The sequence below is a fragment of the Vespa velutina genome, chromosome 1 (assembly GCF_912470025.1).
Source record: "Vespa velutina chromosome 1, iVesVel2.1, whole genome shotgun sequence".
NCBI classification, from domain to species: Eukaryota; Metazoa; Arthropoda; class Insecta; order Hymenoptera; family Vespidae; genus Vespa; species Vespa velutina.
This window is the reverse complement of record NC_062188.1, coordinates 7,235,112-7,253,514: the sequence shown is the minus strand read 5'-3', so window position 1 is coordinate 7,253,514 and position 18,403 is coordinate 7,235,112. Positions and strand designations below refer to the sequence as shown.

The following is an 18,403-nucleotide window of genomic DNA, read 5'->3' as shown; positions in this document are numbered from 1 at the left end:
TTACGTTATCATTCGTAGATTATGACGTATTATTACATACACATAATATCCAGAAGCTTTCAATTGAACATTAATCGAACGATTCAAACGTTTTTACTCCATTGTACCTATATATATATATATATATATATATATATATATATATATATATATATATATATATATAATTTAATTATTTGTCGAAGACTTTTCTTTATTTTTTGTATACTACTTTATCATCTCTATTATACTGTCACATTGTATACATCTACTATTCTCATTCAATTAAGCAATAATAAATTTAAAACTTTCTTATTTAATTATATATACAATTATATAAATGTACATATATGTTTCTGCAAATGAACAAATCTTTGACACTCGTATGATTATTTCGAAGAAGACGTATTTCTTATTTTTCTATTCCATTTTATCATCTTTATTTATAACGTGTCACTACTAAATATAAAAATATATATATATATATATATATATATATATATATGTATATGTATATATAATCGAATATTAATAGTGTATTATCATTATTTGTAGCATATATAATTAATTTTTCCAACGAATAACCTTATTTCATTTCTTTCCTGTTTATTATTCTACATTACTATAAACGTCTAAATAAGATATATATATATATATATATATATATATATATATATATATATATATATGTATATATCTATCTTTCTCGGTCACACGCGAGACAAGATTGTTATTCCACGTCGGTTTGTCCTATAACGAGGCACCATGCATCTTGAATTTCGACTGGAAACGGCGGTGTGCCTGAGTAAACTCCTGTAACATCGATTTTCGAAACATTTCCTGTCTCCTACGAGCGTAAGCGCACGCGACAGCTCAAACAAACATAACGTCGCGTCTCCGCAAACATTTTGACGAGAGAGGAAAAGAGACGAAGAAAGAGAGAGAGAGAGAGAGAGAGAGAGAGGGAGAGAGAGAAAGAGAGAAAAAGAGAAAGATAATAAAGAAGAAAAAAAAAGAAAATAGAAAGAAAAGTCGCTCGACATCTCGAAAGACGAGAAGCGAGTTTAGATCGAAGAAATTCTTACTAATAGTTAGACTATTCTCTCCCTCTCTCTCTCTCTCTCTCTCTCTCTCTATCTCTATCTATCTATCTATCTCTCTTTCTTTTTCTCTCCCGTAAATACACATACCTACATGCATTCGTAGACACATGTACACATACACATACACACACACACACACACATATATATATATGTATATATATATATATATATATATAGTATACAACTACTCTAACTCCTTATAGAAGGCGATCGACGTGTATTAATGAAAGCCGAGAAAATAATCCTTTAATAGCCGCTATCGTTGTTGCTCTCAAAGCATAAAGGCAACGACGTTGCCTCGGCCGTTCGTTCGTTCGTTCATTCGTTCGTTCGTTTGGTCGTTCATTTACGAAGCAATACGAGACACCCGACGAGCCGCGTTTAAATTCGAAGAGGGCAGAACATACCGCTTGTTCTCTCTTTCTCGATCGACAGGGAGGAAAAAGAAAAAAGGAAAGAGAGAGAGAGAGAGAAAGAAAGAAAGAAAGAAAGAAAGAAAGAAAGAAAGAAAGAAAGCTGACGTTGGTGGTGGTGGTGGTGGTGGTTGCGTCTGGACGAACTTGAAGGAGGTGGAGGTGGAGAGAGAGAGAGAGAGAGAAAGAAAGAGAGAGAGAGAGAGAGAACGTTGGCGCGAACTCGCTTGGAAAAGAAGCCACCCGCTTCGGGCAGCGCCGGCAGAAGGAGAGAGGAAGGAGAGGACCAAGAATCGCTTCCGAGGATATGGAGGAGGAGGAGAAGGAGGAAGAGGAGAAGGAGGAGGTGGAGGTGGAGGAGAAGGGAGAAGGAGGAGAAGAGAAGAAGAAGAAGAAGAAGAAGAAGAAGAGCGGTAGAAAATGAGCGAGACCGAGAGACCGTGAGCGATAACGCCGGTTCAGAGAGGATGAGAAGAAGGATGAGGATGAAGAGGAGGAAGAGGAAAGAGGAAGAAGAGGAAGAAGGCGTGCGTGCGTGCGCGAGATCACCAAAGAGAACGAGAATGAGAGCGAGAGAGAGAAAGAGCGAAAGCGAGAGCGAAAAAGAGAGAGAAAGAGAGAGAGAGAGAGAGAAAGAGAAGAACACGGTCGAAGGCCAAGAAGCTCGCAAGAAGCGAGACGAAACTGGTCGCATTCCGCGAGACAAGAGCCGTGTGGAAGAGACGTCGAAGAGACGTGGAAGAGACGGAGGGAACGGGACAAAAGAGGATCACGCGGGTGATTACAACATTAATAAACAAATGAGCCTCGAGGCGGGAGAATTTGCCATCCAATCGGGTACTGGAGGCGGACGCGAGGCGGAGCCACTTCCGACCAACCTCGAGGGGCTTCCCGAGGACGCTTGCTCCCTCTCTGTGAACCTTCCTCTCCCTCTACCTCTTTCCTTTTCTTTCATTCTCTCTCTCTCTCTCTCTTTCTCTCTTACTCTCTAATTCTCTCTCTCTCTCTCTCTCTCTCTCTCTCTCTCTCTCTCTTTCACTCTTTAGCTTTTTCACTCCCGCTCCTAAGCCAGACCATACTCCCACCCGTTGCTTCGTATTCTCCTTCGAAACGAAGAAAAGACTATAAGCGCTTTTATGTATCTGTGTTTATGTATGCGTGCATATGTGCGTACGTATATACGTACGTCCGTGTATCCGCACGTATGTACGTCCGTGTATGCGTGTATTTGTACCATGCCGATCTAAAGACACCGAGGATAACGAGTGAGAGAGAGAGAGAGAGAGAGAGAGAGAGAGAGAGACAGATGGATGTGTATATTCGAGATATGAACGATTAAAAAATGAAAGTTTTGTATTATTTTTAAATTATACGCGGAACTTTGATACTCTTAACCGATAATAATTAATGAATTAAATTAAATATTAAATTTAAATTGAAATAATATTCTATTTCATAAATAGGAAAGGAAAGTTGTATCGATGAAGATTAGAATTATTTATGTATACATATATACACACACGCAACACACACGCAACACACACACACATATATATGTATGTATGTATGTATGAATGTATGTATTACGCGTAATGTCCAGTTTTCGATCTATCGATTGATATAACGAAAGAAACAATGCGTTCTCGATAATCCTGAACTACTCGAGAGCGGCTTGCTGCTGCCGAGAGCTCTAAACATCTTTTATAATGCGTTACAAAGGTCAGCTCATTGCGGATCGAGCGGCCGATAAACGCGTGGCTCGCTTCGCTACTTAGCGTGGGCGTATATGGATATATTAAATGCACTCGTGATATCTCGTGGTTATCGCGTGCTTATGCTAAATGCGATGTGACTCTTTCCCGTTCGTGTGTTTTAAACAATATCGAGTCTAGGATTTTTTTTTTTTTTTCCCCCAACGATTCATCTTACGATCACGTTGAACAATATGTTCCTCATCGAATGATTTTAATGAATACATTTATGTTTTCTTATTCGCCGATAATATTTATATCAATTATAACAAAAATAATGTAATAGATATTTTCTTCTTCTTTCTTTTTTTTTTTTTTTTTTTTTTTTTTTTTTTATAAAATTAAAAAGATCATCGTATATGTGAGTTCTTTTTCTTCTTCGCATCGAGTCAATCTTTTTCGAAAAAATATAAAATGATATTTGTATTTTGAAGAATAATTTCTTTTTCTTCTTCACATTGATAATATTGATATAATTATCAATTATTATAATATTAATTATAATATTATGTATTCATTAAAAAAAAAAAAAAAAAAAAAAAAAAAAAAAAAAAAAAAAAATTATGACTTTATTTATAATATTATTCATAATATATTTTTATAATATTAAAAATTTAATAATACATCTCGATTGGATAGAGATAATATTAGAAGATATATCGATTTGTCCTTTTCTTTTCTTCCTTTCCTTCTTTCTTTTCTTTAAATCGACTCGATCGAAATCGAATATGATTTTATAATCATCAAGAAGGCATTCATCCTAATTGTTTTTTTCAAATCTGATTGAAACGATGGGTAATCTTGTAATTCATACGAAAGAGTTTAAAACGTGAGAAAGAAAATTATAATAATATAATACAATATAAAAGAGCTACTCGAGAAAATGATGAAAGGTTTCTCGTTAATATACAAAACGAGAAGAATAAAGAGAAGAAAGAAGGTGAGGAGGAGGAGGCGGAGGAGGAAGAGGAGGAAGATGATGATGACGACTATGACAATGATGACGATGATGATGAGGAGATGGAGGAGGTCGCGATGGAAATGGAGGTCGAAGAAGTCTTCGTCGTCTTCGTTGTCGTCGTCGTCGTCGTCGTCGTCGTCGTCGTCGTCGTCGTCGGTGCCTCGCCTTAATCTTTTAAAGCCCGAATTAGGCTTGGGGCGCGCCTTTTCCTGCATTCGAGGGAGTTCGCTCGTTCGTGGAGCCGTATTCGTTCCTTCTCTCTTTATCTTCTTCTTCCTCCTTCACCTCCTCCACCTCCTCCTCTTCTTCTTCTTTCTTTTCCTCTATTTCTTTTACCGCGACTTCTTCACCTCCTCCTCCTCCTCTTCCTCTTCTTCTTCCTCCTGCTCCTTCTTCTTCTTTGGTTTGGTTTGGTTTGAGTCTCGTAAGAGACCGGAAGTCGATCATTACCGGAAACTTAATAGTCCGTGAAAACAATAGAATTACCGTGGCTCGCGCATCGAATAAAAAAAAAAAAAAAAAAAAAAAAAAGAAATACCGCCGCTAAAAGTCGTTTCGATAGGAGAGAAGCAGAAACGAACGAGCGCAACCGCCGCTGAGTCTCCCTCGAACCGACGCGCTGACTTCTTCTCTAAAGGAAATTGCCTATCCTCTCTAACGAACCTAATCGTCCTGGAAATCCCTATTCGAACTATCGGACATTGTAATCGGGAAAATTGTCTTTCTGCGTTGTCTCGTTACGCATCGTTTCTCTCTCTCTCTCTCTCTCTCTCTAGTTTTAGTTACACTGTTTGAACATAATTTGATCTCTCTCTCTCTCTCTCTCTCTCTCTCTCTCTTTCTCTTTCTCTTTCTCTTTAGTTTTAGTTACACTGTTTGAATATAATTCGATATATCTGTCTTTCTTTTTCTCTTTAGTTTTAGTTACACTGTTTGAACATAATTCAATATCTTTCTTTCTCTCTCTCTCTTTCTCTCTCTCTCTCACTCTTTCTCTCTCTGTGAATTTCATAAGTACATAAGTTTCTTAATTCTATAGCTTCTAAGTTTCTTAATCTCTCTAACGCGAAATCGCATCATCTTACGCATATCCCACCTACACGAGTGTTTCTTCATTTGGTTAATATTTTATAGCAAGGCTTAATACCTATCTTTTGCGGTTTTGGAAATTGCGATAAAACATTAGTTAATGAATGAGGAAGACCATAAGAATATAGATATAGAAATACGTTAGGTAAGATGTTACTTTTCAATTATCTAATCTTCCTACGTGTTAGCTTTATTAGCACGTAAATGGCGGATTGATCTTTCTTATATGGTTTCTACGTATGAGAATCGGCGGTTTAACCTCGACGGTTTCAATAAATCGAAAGTACTATTAAATGCATGTATTTTTTCTTTTCTCTTTTTTTTTTTTTCGTCTCCTTTTCGTTTTATTTCTACTAAGGTCTTTACGTGGCTTCTAATAAATATTTTTAATTATCGGCCATACCATAGAAGTAAATAAATCCTACCTACTAACTTCTTCTTCGATTCCAGTAGCCGATCTTCTCTTGGAATTGTCTTTCTAATCCGACTTGTTTTTTTCTCTCTTTCTCTCTCTCTCTCTCTCTCTCTCTCTCTCTCTCTCCCTCTAATGCGTCCCTTTAGAATAATCCTCACTCGACAAGGGACTCACGATGGTTAAGAAGCGAACATAGGAGGCACTTATGGGACACACACGGGGAACGTGTCTCTTCCTCTCTCTCTCTCTCTCTCTCTCTCTCTCTCTCTTGCTTGTCCATCCTTCGCGTCTTATAGGTACGTGTCGTAGTAAGGCGCCCGTGCACCACCAGAAGCACCAGCCATCAGCATCGACTACGGCAGCAGCATCAGCAGCAGCAGCAGCAGCAGCAGCATCAGCAGCAGCAGCAGCAGGAGCAGCAGCAGCAACGGCAGCAACAGCAGCAACGGCAGAAGCCGTGGAAGAAGCAGCAACGTTGGCCATCGCGTTGTCTGATCATCCTCGCCCTAATGAAGGTTGGTTTATCTGAAGGCTTTCGATTCCCAGTATAACCCATACCACACATATGCGGTGGTGGTGGTGGACACCTTCGCGGTGGTGCTAGCCACCAGCTCGTACATTCTCTTGCAAAAGTCGATCGAGTTTAACGTCACGTTAAGAGTATCATCGTTACGATATCGATTTTATTTTAATTAATTTCGATTTGATACGATTAGATTTTATACGTTATATTTCATTCGTTGATTTATTTTTTCAAGATTTATCGAAATATCTTTTATTTTTAAATAATAATTGGATAGATTACGTATTAAAATATATTCTCTTATTATGTAAAAATTTATTCATTCTATTTAACATGATTCGAAATATGTTAAATTTATCTATCGTAAACGATAAATAATATTTTTGTGATATAATATTCAAATTTAAATTTATATATATATATATATATATATATATATATGCATATATATATGTATGTATAGGTATGTGTGTGTATATATACACGTTGATTTAAATGAAAACGTTAAGAGTCTCATAGATCGAAAGGATCGTAGTTTAGCGATCGATAATAAGAAACGTTTTGAGAATGGCTGTACTTGGTGCAGGCCACCCAAAGCTGGAGAGAAATCGAGGTGGGTGCTCCGCGGAAGGCCGAGGGGAAGGGAGAAATCCACGATGTTAATTTTAACTTAATTAAGGCTTAATTGAGAGGAAAACATTATACTCCGCGGCCGCGACATTGCCCTGGGTCCCGGCTGCTGCATCTGCAACGCAAATCCGGATTTGAAATTTCAAAAATCGCGCCCGCCCTACCCCTTTCCCTTCTCTCTCACTCTCTCTTTCTCTCTCTCTCTCTCGTTCATGGGGGGTGCGCGATCGCGAATCGTGGTCAATTAGAGAAGGTGGAGAAGGTGGCTGATATAAGGGCCACCGGCCGATAGACGAAGGAAATAAATGGTGCCTTCGTGTTTGACATACACCCTCCCCGCATGCATATTCAATATATTTTTGTTTACATCGATTCGCAAATACTCCCCCTTTAGGACTAATCAAAATTATTTATCTTCAATATGTACGTGATCCAATGAGACGCGATGATAAATATAGATATACCTTTACGTATACAATGATAACTAAAATAAAAATGTTCTTTCTTGCTTTACGTTGACTCTTTAAACACGTTTTGATGTAAAAAAAAAAAATATGTCTTAAACAAATCTTTCGCAAAATGATCAAATAGAGAACAGGAGAATTCGTTACTGTAATATTTATATATTAAACTTTATATATTTAATTGTTGGAAGTTGAATATATAATTTATATTTTCACGTTATAATTATTAGAAGTTAATTGTTTACTTAAAGTTTTTCATAATTTGCTTAATCTAAATTTTTTTCCAAGCGTCGACAATATAAAAGGAAAATCATGAAAACTTTTCAAAAAACGAACAAATTAACATTTAGAAAATTCACGCTTTTGACAAAAACGTAGGTAAAAAAATTGTACGAATAATTTTGCCGAGGAATTTTATGACTATATAACGATAATTGACAATTTTTATTTGAGAAAAGGAAAATAATACAAGTACCTCTTCTATATTCATATATTTGAATGATATTTAACTATATATTAATACGAATCAATTAATATCGATTTTATCCGATAATATTTCTTCGTGTTTCTGATTCCTCTAACATTTTCAACGTGTCTTCGCGTGCGCAGAAAAGCACGTACGTTCCGTGAATGGGCTTCGCTTAATTCGAAACGTTATCCGACTACTCTCGCACGCGCGTTGTGACTTCGAGTAAGAGAAGGAGTGGATAAGAGAGAAAAGGAAAGGAAAGGAAAGGAAAGAAGAGGAGAAGAGAGGAGAGGAGAGGAGAGGAGAGGAGAGAAAGAGTAAAGAAAAAGAAGTTTCGTTCGTTCGTTCGTTCGTTCGTTCGTTCGTTCGAAGACTCGGTCGATTCCACGTATTCGTAGATCGTACAGATCGAATTGCCTTCGACGAGAGTTTCTTCTTCTTCTTACCATCCCGAATGAAAGTCCTCCATCTCTTACCCCTTATCGCACCTTTTATCCTTCCTATTGTCCTTCGACAGGAATAATCTCTTTATCCCGGGAACGTCGAACGGGTACGTTATTCATTTTTATTTTCTACCTTTTTTCACTTTTATTTTTATTTTTTTTCTTTTCTTTCTTTGCGACGATAAAGAAAGAAAGATAAATGGAGAGAAAGAGAAAGACAGAGAGAGAGAGAGAGAGAGAGAGAGAGAAAGAAACCCTAATGCCAGTTCTCTTTCCTCGTAATATCTCGCCCGATAAGTTTCCGAGTAAGTAACCTCGAAAGTTCTTTTTATTTCAACGAAATATAAACCATCGAGAGAGAGAGAGAGAGAGAGAGAGAAAGAGAGAGAAACGGAAAAAGAAAAAGATATATATATATATATGGTGTGTGTGTTCGCTCCTTGAAAAATAGTTTACAAATTCGACGGAGGATTTACTTACGTCTTCTTTCTTCATACGAGAACGAAATTTGAAGGAGAGATGAGTGAGACGAGTCATCGACAGCGAAAGTTGCGATAGAACTCAAGTCTCTCTCTCTCTCTCTCTCTCTCTCTCTCTCTTTCTCTCTTTCTCTCTCTCTCCCCCTCCCCTTCCTTGCATATACGTACATTCATATATATAAATACAGTGAGAGAGAAAGATAGATAGGTAGAGATAAATAGAGAGAAAGAGAGAGGGATGGAGGTAGAGAGCGAGAGCGAGAGAGAGAGAAAGAGAGAAAGAGAGAGAGAGAGAGAGAGAGAGAGAGAAGTTGCGAGCTTATGAATGGGAAGTGGAGTCTCTCGCTGTAGGAGACGCACACAAACAAACGATTCCCAATAAACGAAGAACGAATAAATACGCATGCCGTGGCGGACTGCGTTGCGAGCCGTTGCGAGCTGACGTCACTTCCGTTTCCTGGTAGGCGCACTTACGCGCGCCTGCACTCGCTTCTGATACGTATGTATGTACGTCGTATGTAAGTAAGTATCTACGTTATGCGTGCACGTATTCCTTTCCTTCGGAGGAATAACGTCGTTCATTTTAATCGGCCACCGACCGACCGACCGACCCCGTCCAATGCGATGACGACCAGAACAAAACGATCCGAATTATTGATCTCGTCATCTTTCTCATCTTACTTTATATTATCGTTAAAAATGTTCGTCGTAATTTCTTTTCCGTTTTCTTTTTTTATATTCTGTTGAATTGTATACATATATATATATATATATATATATATATATATATATATATATATATATATATATATATATAGGATGAATTATATAATATCCATCGAATATCTATATGTCATTTCTATGTGTAATAAATATATTTAAAAAATTATCTTTATATGTATTATAAACATAATTTTTTTTTAATTATATCAATTGATAATCATTGTTGCTAATAAAAAGTTTCAAACAAAATTATTCGAAAAGATCATATTTTAATTATATATTAATATGATAAAGTATTAAAGTTCGAACAAATTATCAATTTGTTTTTTTTTTTGATTATATATATACATATATATAATTTGTCTGCAGAGTATAATATAATTTGGTCTGTTGAAAATGAATCTATCGATAATTTCTATTATCAATGAACATTAGATTAATATTCGTAATCAAGCTATATATTTTGTTAACTTTGTATATATACGTCTATATATATACTTACAATTCTCTAATTACGTGTAAATTATCGATATTATTTTAACATTTAATAAATAAAAATTATTTATTAAAAAGAAGTAAGAAATTGTTATTATATTATTCAATAATATTAGCAAAATTTATTAAATATATATATATATTAAATAAATCAAAATTGGTTACATTAAATAAATAAATAAATAAAGAGAAGAAAATAAAAGAAAAAAGACAGAAGAAGAAGAAAAAGGAAAAAAAAAAAAAGAAATAAAGATACGCGCTAATTTGAGAAATGTTCGATGAACCCTCAAAGCTAATTTTCTTTAATATCCGGTTAACATATTTCGTTCGGTGGTAACCGAAAAGAAGAATAAAAAAGAAAAAAAAAAGAAAGAAAAGGAAAGAAAAAGGTAAAAAAGGAAAAAAAAAGGGAACATAGATATTATTACGTCGTTTTAATCGAGATATAGAGATATAGGATATTCAAAAACGACTTGCACACGTGGATCGGCATGACGGATCGGTGGGCTCTTGTGATGAATCGCCCCGTTATAATTCCTGACTTGGACCGATGATGAATTCGCCCCCTCTTTCGTGCTACGACGACGGCCACTTCCCCGACTATACCCTTCTCCTCTCTCTCACTCTCTCTCTCTCTCTTTTTCTCTCTCATGCATACACACACATATACACATTCTCTCTTTCTCTCTCTCTTTCTCTCTCTCTCTCTCTCTCTCTCTCTCTCTTTCTCTGTCTTTTTCTTTTTCTCACTCCCTTTTCTTTCTCTTGACCACCTTTCGAGGATTAACATAATTCCTGGCACGAACGGTAGAGCACACTCCGCGGAAACGAACGAGCACGACTAACGAGAATAGGAAAACAAAGGAGTCGTGTCGACGTGTCTCTTCAAATTGATCGTCCTACGATCTATTCACCGATATAAAGCTAACGTACGATGATAGAACGTGAATGGTTGATAACAACAATGTATAGCGTAAAAAATGTACATACATATTAGAAAATTAAGAATAAATAATCATGGATAGAAATAATGAACAGGATATTTTTGATTTATCGATACTTCATGGTATTTTTCAATTCCATTTTTTTTAATCATCACTAACGTCACGTAACTCTGAAATATAATACTTATATATATATATATATATATATATATATACATAATCGTTATTTCGTATTTAAACTTTTTCATATTTTTCGAAATATAAATTTATAAACGGCATAATATAATAATTATAACGGAACGAGTGTTTTTTTTTAAATTATATAATTTTTACAAAATTATATAACTTAAAATAAAATTGTAAACAAAACTAGGACCGTCGAAGATTTGATTTAATTTCGTTGTTCATTAAAAAAAAAAAAAAAAAAAAACAAATAAAAATTATTCTTTAATATCTTGTATAAAACAATTCGTTGCACTTTTTTCGAGATAAATAAGTCGTAGACGTTAGATAAATATTTGATTGCAAGTAAATCGAAATTTCGATTCCTCACGATTCATATCGCCTTGCTTGCAAAGCTAATCGATTAGTCGCTTGACTACGGTACGAGTCATTTCGATCGTAATTCGTTTAGCTAGCATAATAAACTTCCCCTCCTTCTTGCCATCGTCGGCGGTTCCGTCGATCTTCGCTTCGTTAGACGCGTATGTGCGGCGGCGTTGGCGGCGGCAAGCAAGCGGCGTCTGTTTGTAAGCTCAACCGAGCTGGAATTCGATTTGTTTTTGAAAAAAAAAAAAAAAAAAAAAAAGAAAAAGAAAAAAAAGATCGAAGCAAATAACAATACGCGATATGTCAACGACGGACGCGACAATAGATCTTTTCTGTCAATATTAATGCTTTCGCCGACAAATGTTACCCATGTTCTTTATTTAACGTTTGAAAATTCCTCAAGTAGAATTATCAAAACGATCCAAGTTTTACGATCGAAATAAAAAAATGATTAAAATTATCATTTGACCTTCTGCGAAAAGAAAATGAAAATTGTCAGGACGATCGAGATATAATGATCGATACTCTTTTCTTTTCTTTTCAAAGGGGTACAAATTCGTTTTAAAAATTAAAGCAGTGACAGAGATAGATAGATAGATAAATAGATAGATAGATAGAGAGAGAAAGAGAGAGAGAGAGAGAGAGAGAGAAAAACGAGAAAAAGAGAAACAAGGAAATTTTTGAAAATCGGTTAAAAAGAAAGAGGACAAAAAAAGGAAAGGAGTTCTTTCGTCTCGAGCAACCCCGAAAAAAGGAGCAATTCGAAAAAAGAAAGGGATGCCAAAAGAGATTTTTGGCCAGTAGTAGTGAGGGAGTAGTAGTAGTGTTAGTAGTAGTAGTAATATTAGTAGTAGTAGTAGTAGTAGTAGCAGTAGTAATCGAACGAGAACGGTAAAAGAGGAGAAGAGAAAGAAAAGAACTTCAGTTTCGTCGTCGTTGCGCGTAGAAACCATTTCTAAAGGTGCGTGAGCGCGAATGCACATATACACGCGTTCTCTCATCTCTTTCTACTTCTCTTCTTCTTCTTCTTCTTCTTCTTCTTCTTCTACTTCTCCTCATCGCGAGAGTCGCACAATCTCCTTACTCTCGTGCAAAACGGCCCTTGGACGCGCTCGCCTTTGCGCCTTTGTGCTGATGCTCTTTCTCTCTCTCTTTCTCTCTCTTTCTTTCTTTCTTTCTTTCTCTCTCTCTCTCTTTCTCTCTCCTTCTTTCTTTCTCTCTCTCTTTCTCTTTTTCTTTCTCTCGCGTTCGCTCTTTCTCGAGCGCACGAATATAAGGTTTTATTTTCGAAATTTATGATTGTCAATAAATTTTAAAAGCGTTCCGTCTGGAGCCCTAAGGGCTGGCAGGGCTGGCCAAACCGAAAGCAGTCGTCGAGGTCCAGACTCTTCTCTCTCTTTCTCCCTCGCTTTCTTCTTTTCTTCTTTCTCCTCCTCCACCTCCTCACCTCACCACTCATCCCACCCTACCCTACCCCACCCCACACCCCATCCCACCTCCCTCCACCCTATCTCCTTCTTTTTCCCTCGGCTCGTCGACTTTCTCTGTCTCTTCTTCCATCGACTCTCCTCCACGCGTTCCGCGCCTTCTATATACTTGCCTCTTGCCATCCGCAGCGGGCCCCTATGGGGATTCGGGTTTAGCGGTTAATTGCGTTTGGTGCAACCCGCGTGGATTTTACAACCGCGATTTTCATCCTTTTTTTCCATCTCTTTCTCTTTCTCTCTCTCTATATCTATCTCTATCTCTTTCATTCTTTCTCCCTCCACGTTTCGAAACCCTTCTCCTTTTCTTTCTCCTTCAGAATTTCTCTTTCTCTCTCTCTCTCTCTCTCTCTCTCTCTCTCTGTCTCTCTCTATCTTTCCATGTCTCTTTTTCTCTCTCTCTCTCTCACTCTCTTTCTTTCGGTTTCTCTCTCTATGTTATTTCTCTCCTTATTTATCCCTCTCACCGATCCACCCTCTCCACCTTCTTCTTTTTCTTCTTCTTCTTCTTCTCCTTCTCCTCCTTCTTCTTTTCTTCCTCCTCCTTTTTCATCTTCCTCCCTTCGAGTTCGACTTCTACTCCCGTTTTGCTCCTTTCGCGACGTTTAATTGTTCGACTGGTTCTCAAATCGCTTTCTCGCCGCGCCGTTTTTCGGCTAGCTGACCATCCAAACGAGAGAACGACCGGGCCACTCCCATACAAGAGAGAGAGAGAGAGAGAGAGAGAGGATTTGGAGATCCATGGGGTTTATCTCCTTCCTACTCTTTTCTCTTTTAACGTTCGACGTTGTTCTTCTTGTTGAAAAGAAAATTCATATTGTTCACGTTGAAAGGACAAATTCATTACGAAAGAAAATTGTGGGAAAATTGGGGACAATTGGTAAATATATATATATATATATGTCTCCTGTTGAAATTTATATATGATTTGCTGTAGCTTGGTGAATGTATAGAAAAAAGAAAGAAAAAAAGTGAAAAGAAATAAAGGAAAATAAGAAAAAGAGTAAACGACGATAATGTTGACATTGACGACGACGACGACGACGACGACGACGATGACGACGACGACTAGTACGACGTTCATTCTCGCTAATTCGTTCGCTATCCAAAAATCGATATTTCACGGCTAATCACCAACATTTTGGAGGCGTGGAAAAGGAGTTCGTTATTCATCCGACGTCGCCCGAGGACACGAAGGATCGAGGAAGAACGTCGACCGAGAGACGATTCTACCATTTCTTTTTTTTTTTCTTTTTCTCTTCTTCTTTTCTATGTACTTTGAGACGGATACAAAAATTTGTTTCTTTTTGTAGGTATATCTCTCCGTTTTCGAAGCGATATGTTAAAAATTATGATACAGGTTGGAATGACTTATGTGTGCTTGTGCGCATTGTGTATCATTATTTACAAAAAAAAAAAAAAAGAAAAAAAAAAACATTGGAAAAAAACCAAGAAGAAAAATATATACCTCAAATTCATCAAATAAAATTTATTTATTAAATATTAATATGAAAGTATGAAACAATTTATGAACGTGAGATAGAGAGAAAGAGAGAGAGAGAGAGAGAGAGAGAGAGAGAGAGAGAAATTAAACCTAACTCAAAAAGAAACTTGATCGATCTATCAAACGAGAAAAGAAATAAGAAATTTCTTTTCTCCTCGTCTTATTCGTATCTATCGATTTTGTTAAATATTACAAATGAAAGTTCCAAATGATCGATCGAAAGAATCAAAATAAAGAAAAATAGAAAAAGAAAGGTACATAAGTTTTATCAAAGATAAAATTCGTTCAAGATCGTTCGCGCGAAAGGAACGAAAGAACGTTTACATTTAAACGTCTTATTCATCCGTCGTTTAATTTGTCGATTCATTTATCGATTTATTCGATCTTAACTAAAAATGCACAACAACTGACACGTAGTAAAGGCGAAGAATGAAAAAAGAAAAGAAGAACAGATGAAACGAATAAAGAGGGAGGGAGAGAATAAGAAAAAAGAAAAAAGAAAAAAAAAAAAACAAAAAAAAAAAAACAAAAAACAGAAGAAAAAAAAAGTTCCCCCGTTAAAAATAAAATTCGATCGGATATCTTTCGCACGGAAGAACGAAAGAATTGAAGAACGTAATACGCGATTGCAATGGACTTCTTATTCTCTTACATATAAGTTTCGTAGCGTGTCAGCCGACGATACGCATCTCGCGATCGAGTTTCCGAACGATCAAAGATGATCGCCGACTTCGCTTAGAAGACGTTACGAGGATGTACGAAAGCACCAACCAGTAAGAATAATTACTCGTAATCAAGCTCAATCTAATGTTCCGTGGGATGACTGGCTTCATTTTTTTTTCCTACTCTTTCTTACGCCAGTCGCGTTCACGCACACACACACACACACACATATATATATATATATACATATACGACATAATATTAACGTAGTTAAGAGATATTAACGAAGACATCTATGAAACTATCGATTAAAAATTATCTCTGTCTGTCTTTCCGTCTCTCTCTCTCTCTCTCTCTCTCTTTCTCTCTCTCATTCTCTTTTTCTTTTTCTCTTTTCGTTTCTTCATTTCTTTTTTTCGTGAGTAACGCTCGAGTTTTGCCGTTAATCTACACGTCTGCCATTCTTCTTTTGTACGTGCTATCTGTCTCTCAGTCATTCCTTCGTTCGTGGATAAAAGAAAAAGATGAAGAAAACGAAGAAGAAGAAGAAGAAGAAGAAGACGACGAAGACGAAGAAGAAGATGAAGAAGAAGAAGAAGATGAAGAAGAAGAAGAAGAAGAAGAAGAAGAAGAAGAAGAAGAAGAAGGGAAGGAGGTGGAGAAACCGGCCGACCTCTTCTTCCTAACCGATTTTTGTTCCCACAATATTGAAAGCCGTCGAGTCATCATTTCGAGTTCAGAGAGATGAAAGAACATTATTATTCCAATTTTAAAGGATGCCTCGGAGCCTGACACGGGCATGGACCGGTCCAGAGTCGATGGATCTCTCGTTTCCATCTCTTCTCTTTCCACCCTCTTTCCACCCCCCTCCTTTCCGTCTCCTCGCGTTAAATTCCAAATGTTACCTCGGTGATCTCTCTCTCTCTCTCTCTCTCTCTCTTTCTTTCTCTTTCTTTCTATCTATATGTCTATCTATCTATCTATCTATCTCCATCCTCGTTCTTTCTCTTTTTTTCCCTTTTCTTCTATCATTCTCTTTCATCTCACCCCTTTGAAGAAGATTCATCGATACTCTCACACTTTTTCTAATTGCCCAGACCGTAAAGACTTCGCCGACACGCCGGTACGATTATCTCCCTGTCCACGAACTTCCGAGAAGAGTCGTCGACACGCGTCGACGATGGGCGTATGTAAGAAGACTGCAAGAGTAATAACGACTGGCGATTGCAAATTTTCGGATCGATTTCTGTCGGGCGAGAACTGGTCGGGGTGGCTTGTAAATCCTTTTGAAAAATACGAGAACGATCGTAACGACCGGTAAAGAGAAGCATAATTAAGAATGGAAATATGAGAGATAGTCAGAACAAGAAAGAAATAAAGAGATAAAGAAATAAAGAAAGAAAAAAAAGGAAGAAAGAGAGAGAGAGAGAGAGAGAGAGAGAGAGAGAGAAGAAACGAATAAGAAATAAACGACTAAACGTTCTCCATATTCGTCAAACTTACCAAAGCTTCTTCTCTCCGCATATTAATTTCATCTTTGATCATTTTACTCTCTTTCCGCTAAGACATTATGAAAACCTTCCGCTACGTTTCTTGATTCGTTCGTCGATTTCTGATCCTTCTTCTTCCCGCACCTAACCTTTTTGAAACACGCGTATGTGCGTGGGTAGAATCAGCTTTATCCGTTCCAAGGCTACCACGACGACGATGACGACGACGACGATGATGACGACGACGACGACGACTACAACGAAGACGAAGACGAAGACGATGGTAATGATGGTGATGGTGATGGTGATGGTGATGGTGATGGTGATGGTGTGCCGAATGAGAAAAAGAAGAAGAAAGATACTAAGGGTTTTTGTATTCTTGGAACGACTCCTTCGAATATGAATATGCATTGATTGACCAGTAATTGCGAGCTACTACTACTACCACTAATACTACTACTACTACTACTACTACTACTACTACTACTACTACTACTACTACTACTACTACTACTACTACTACTACTACTACTATTACATACTACTGCTTTCTTACCTCTTACTCTTTTTCTCTTCTTCTCCTCTTTGATGCTATTTATAATGTTTCTATCTCTCTCTTCCTATCTCCTTCTCTCTCCATCTCTTTCCCTATCTCTTTCTCTCTCTCTCTCTCTCTCTCTCTCTCTCTCTCTTTCTCTCTCTTTCTCTCTTTCTCTTTCTCTTCATTGTTTCAAGGCCGATAACGAGGCATTCAACGAAGAAACGCATTTATCGATCCTAACGATTTCTCGCACACTCGTAGAACGTCAAGATAAATTTTTGAATAACGTTATGAGGAGAGAAGAGTTTCGTCGAACGAAGAGAAAGGAAGAAGGTGGAAGAGTAGGAGGAGGAGGAGAAGGAGATGGTGGCGATGGTCTATACATATCTATACATATGTGTGTGTATGTGTGTGTTTGTGCGCATGTATGTGTGTGGAGGATGAAACGTTTAAGGACGTCGGAGACACGACATAATCCATCACGGTCAGGTGCTTTCGACTGAACGTCTCTTTTTCTTCGCTAGAATGAAAGAGAGAAGGAGAGAAGGAGAGAGAGAGAGAGAGAGAGAAGGAGAAAGAAAGAGAGAGAGAGTGAGAAAGAAATAGTAATTTCTCATAGTAGTAACATCCTTAGCTAAACCACTTTACGATTTTCCATCGAACGTAGTGTTCGATGTAGAAAAATTCAACGTCGTTAGAACGACGACGTTGATGAGAAATCTGGCGATAGAAAAAAATGTTCGAGAGCTCTTTGAAATTTCTTCGATCGGCTTTGGGAAAAGACGTTTATCGATGAATCATTATTGGCTTCGGCACGTACATATACATATATATATATATATATATATATATATATATATATGTAATATATATGTATATGTATATATGTGTATTTATGTATGTATGTATATATGTTGTATGTATGTTTGTATGTATGTATGTATGCAAGTATATATATATATATGTATCTTTGAATACCAAAGCTCGTATACGAAGTTGAGAGGGAGATAAGAAAGGAGAAGGAAAGAGAGAGAGAGAGAGAGAGAGAGAGAGAGAGAGAGAGAGAGAGAGAGAGAAAGAGGGAGAGCGGACCTTCCCAAAGGCTGATTGGCCGTGTAATCCCCATTAGGCCCCACGAATCGATTCCCGTCCGTCCACGTACGTTCGATATTCAAATAATCGAACAATGGGCCCTGCCGCTCAAACGCCGCTCTCGACTCCACGGCCACGGCAAAAGGAACAAATTTGAATAATCATAATCACGATAATACCGGGTGAACCATGCTACA

General features: G+C 37.2%; 1 protein-coding gene across 1 annotated transcript in view; it reads left to right on the top strand.

Annotated features, from left to right (window-relative positions):
• Positions 1-6,065: 6,065 nt before the first annotated feature.
• LOC124951326 (ly6/PLAUR domain-containing protein 6B-like) overlaps positions 6,066-18,403 on the top strand; it is an 87,354-nt gene continuing 75,016 nt past the window's right edge. The window contains exon 1 of the mRNA XM_047499652.1: positions 6,066-6,228. The gene's annotated coding sequence lies outside the window, so the exon portion shown is untranslated. The remainder of the gene's footprint in view (positions 6,229-18,403) is intronic.